General features: G+C 45.4%; 1 long non-coding RNA gene across 4 annotated transcripts; it reads left to right on the top strand.

Annotated features, from left to right (window-relative positions):
- Positions 1 to 37: 37 nt before the first annotated feature.
- Positions 38 to 3770, top strand: LOC122190616. 4 transcript variants are annotated; one of them, XR_006182185.1, is made up of 4 exons: positions 38 to 480; positions 922 to 1090; positions 1941 to 2021; positions 2574 to 3770. It is a non-coding gene; the product is annotated as an uncharacterized LOC122190616 (long non-coding RNA). The 4 variants fall into 4 exon arrangements; XR_006182186.1 differs by lacking the exon at positions 1941 to 2021 and having other exon boundaries at positions 42 to 480; XR_006182187.1 differs by lacking the exon at positions 1941 to 2021 and having other exon boundaries at positions 42 to 480; positions 2611 to 2627.
- The last annotated feature ends 16 nt before the right edge of the window (positions 3771 to 3786 follow it).

Here is a 3786-nt window from a genome sequence, read left to right as displayed (position 1 = left end):
CCTTACTCTTTTGATTATATTGCAATTATAACATCTTGGTTATACAAGTATTAACTGTGGTGATGCAATTCGCACCTTTCACCTGAAGGAAAATGCTGGATGTGGAATGCAACCTTTTGGCATAGTAAATTCCTCAGTGTTTGTCCTGAGACCCGTGGCAGAACAAGAAGCCAGTTCTGGTCCTCATCCCTTCCAAACCCGCAGTACTGCACTGTTTAGTCTTCTGTTTAGTCTTGTTGTTCTAGTTAAAACCTATTTTATCACTAGAGATAGATAGGAGGCTGGCTTTAAAAAAGTAATTGCTAATCGTGAGAAATCCTGACTGAAGAAAAGTCAATCCTCTACTGCAGAAACGTACCTGCTTTGGTTTGGATGCTTTCTTTCAGAGAGCCAGTGCACGACAGTCATCGCAGTTAAGAAGCCCAAAGCACCAACAAATACGTATGAACTGACAGCAATGGAGATTCTTCCTGAGAGGAGGTAGGTGTACAGTTATCCGCATATGTTTTTGGTTCAGAGCAGTGCTACCTTAATCAGTGAACAGCCTAGGAAGCATTGTTCACAACAGCAAGCTGTATTTCCTTTCTCTTGGTTAAAATTTTCCTAAAACCTCTTGCTGTATTCCCTGGGAAACACTGAAAGCAGAAAAAAAAATTAAAACTAGAAGTCACTCATCTTCAGAATGCATTCCTGTTTTGCATAACATAAATCCCATCTTGTCCCATTTTCCCTGAGTGCTGCAGTTTTAAAAAGCATCTCTGAGCTTAAAGCTCAACTGACATGTAAGCAGAAACTCTCATAATACACAACACTTCCTTTAGTTTTCTTCATTCTATCTGATCATATTCTAATAGTGCATATGAAATAACTCCAGTCTGATTGCTGAGGAAAAGTAACTTAATTAATTTGGTTTTGTAACAGGTGTCATTCTGTGGATTTAGATCTCAACCTAGCTGATGTGGAGAGCAGCCAAAAGAAGAGAAAGGCCAAACTACTTGGAAGTCTTGAAAGAGGCCTGGATAAAGTGATTACAGTGCTTACAGCAGGCACAAAGAAGTGATTCAGCTGACAGGGGCCAAGAAAGCTTAAGGTATGTTTGCTAGAGAAATATTTTATGGGAGTGATAGCTCCTGAAGACATTTCATACTATTAGGAATGGCCTTGTGACAAATTCTGTGATCTGAGTTGCCTGCGCTCTGTAGAAAATTGCACTTGCTCGTCCTGTTTTTCTACTGATATAATGGCCCTGTTATTGCCCAGGGATTTAGTGCTGCCTTCAGCTCAGGTGAGTCACCAGCACGTCATGGGAGAGGGCTGAGCATTGCTTTTTGCATGCCATCTCTCCAAACTGGAGGAGGATGCAGGATGGGTTTAAAGGAGTCCTAGCTGAAAATACTGAATGATGTTATTTCTGTAGAGGCACCGCCAGCTTTCCCTCTGCTTTGAGGGAGCTTTGATAACATTCCTTGCTGGCTGTTTTCCTTAGTTCAGGAACTAAGTTTTAGACTTTTAGAATCTACATACATTGACTTTTCCATGAAGTGAACAGAATGGTATAAATCACTTGAGAGGAATTTAAATTTGAATCAGTAGATGACACGTTCAAAAAAATTGTGATTCCTGTGAAAACAAGGCTGTTATGAAGGCATAAACAGTTCCATAAGAGAAATTGATGCATCTCTCCAGCTGTCTGCTGGAGCTGGAGCTTTTAGGGACATCTCCAGGACAGTCACAGGAACAAGGAGTCTGGAAGGGAGACCTCTGGAGATCGTCTAGTCCGGCCTATGCTAAAACAAGTTCTCTACATTAACTAGTGCTGGAAAACATCCAGGGGCATTTTGAGTATCTCCAGAGAAGGAGACTTCACAGTCCTTTTGGGGTAGCTTGCTCCAGGGCTCTGACACCCTCAAGGTGCTTGCATGGAACTTCCTGTGTTCCAGTTTGCACTCATTGCCTCTTGTCCTGATGCTGATCACCATTGAAAATCATCTGACCCCATCCACTGGACACCTATGATTCAGGTATTTGCAAACACTGATCCCCTCTCAACCTTCTCTTTCCCAGCTGAACAGCCCCAGGTCTCTCAGCCTTTCCTCATAAGGGAGGCACAGCTAGACTGTGCCACTGATCACAGCCCTCTGAGCTCAGCTTGTCAGCCAGTTCTCAATCCACCTCGCTATCCAGTGTTTATCCCACACTTTCTAAGCTTACCTATGAGGATGTTGTGGGAGACAATGTCAATTCAGTGTCTTGCTGAATTCAAGGTACGCAGCATCCGCTGCTCTTTCCTCATCTACCCAGCTGCTCATGACATCATAAAATCCTTAGAGGTGGAAACGGACCTCTGAATGCCATCTAGTCCAAGTCCCGTGCAAGGAGCAGCGACATGCACAGCTAGATCAGGTTGGCCAGGGCCTGATCCAACCTCTCCTTGAGAGTCTTCAGGGATGGGACATCCACCACATGATGAGACAGCCTGTTCCAGTGCCTCGCCACCCTCACCGTAGAAGAGTTTTTCCTTATCTAAAAAATACCCTCTTTCAGTTTGAAACCATTTCCCCTTGTCCTTTCAGACTCAGCTGAAGATTCCGTCCCCTTTTTTGTCCACAGTCCACCCATCAAATCCATACCTTTCCAATTTGGAGAGAAGTATGTTGTGAGGTACCATATCAAAGGCCTTACTGAAATTGAGGTCGGTGACATCAGTGGTTCTTCCCTTGTCCATTGATACAGTGACACCATCATAGAAGGCCGCTAGTTGGTCAAGCAGGATTTGCCCTTGGTGAAGTCATGCTGATTCTCCTGTATCACCTCTTTGCCTTCTATGTGCCTTAGTGTGGAATCACAGAATGTCAGGGATTGGAAGGGACCTCTAAAGATCCATCTATTCCAGCCCCCTGCCGGAGCAGGAGCTCCTGTGTTAGGTCACTCAGGAACTTCCAGGTGGGTTTTGAATGTCTCCAGAGAAGAAAACCCAACAACCTCTCTGAGCAGCCCATTCCAGTGTTCTGTTACGCTCACCTAAATAATTTTTTTCTCATATTTACGTGGAACCTCCTGCGTTCCAGCCTGTGCCCACTGCCCTTTGTCCTATCACTGGGTGTCACTGAGAAGAGCCTGGCTCCATTCTCTTGACACTCACCCTTTACATATTTATGAACATTAACGAGGTCACCCTCAGTCTTCTCCAAGCTGAAGAGAACCAGCTCCCTCATTTTGTCCTTGTGAGGGAGATGTTCTGCTCCTTCCATCATCTCTGTGTCTCTGTCCTGCACTCTCTCAAGCAGTTCCCTGTCCTTGAATGAAGGGGCCCAGAGCTGGACATAATATTCCAGATGCGGTCTCACCAGGGCAGAGTGGTGGGAGAGGAGAACCTCTCTCTCCTACTGACCACAGCCCTTCTATTACACCCCAGGATGCCTTTTGCCTTCTTGTCCACGAGGGCACAGTGCTGGCCCATGGTCATCCTGCTGTCCACCAGGACTCCAGGTCCCTTTCCTCTGCTCTCCTCTCCAACAGATCTGTCCCAACCTACCCTGGTACCTGGGGTTGTTTTTGTCCACATGCAGGACTCTACACTCGCCCATGTTACATCGCATTCAATTCCTCCCTGCCCAACTCTCCAGCCTGTCTAGATGTAGCTTCCAGGAGGATCTGTTGCATGATTTTTCCTGGCACAGAGGTGAGACTGACAGGTCGGTAGTTCTCTGGGTCATCCTTTTTAAATGATGTGACCTTTTTTCCAGTCTCCAGGGACTTTACCTGATTGCCACAACTTATATCATC

The sequence above is a fragment of the Lagopus leucura genome, unplaced genomic scaffold, assembly GCF_019238085.1.
Source record: "Lagopus leucura isolate 7727_CA_CO unplaced genomic scaffold, USGS_WTPT01 35139-0_obj-0_obj, whole genome shotgun sequence".
NCBI classification, from domain to species: domain Eukaryota; kingdom Metazoa; phylum Chordata; class Aves; order Galliformes; family Phasianidae; genus Lagopus; species Lagopus leucura.
This window is presented reverse-complemented; position numbering and strand designations above follow the sequence as displayed.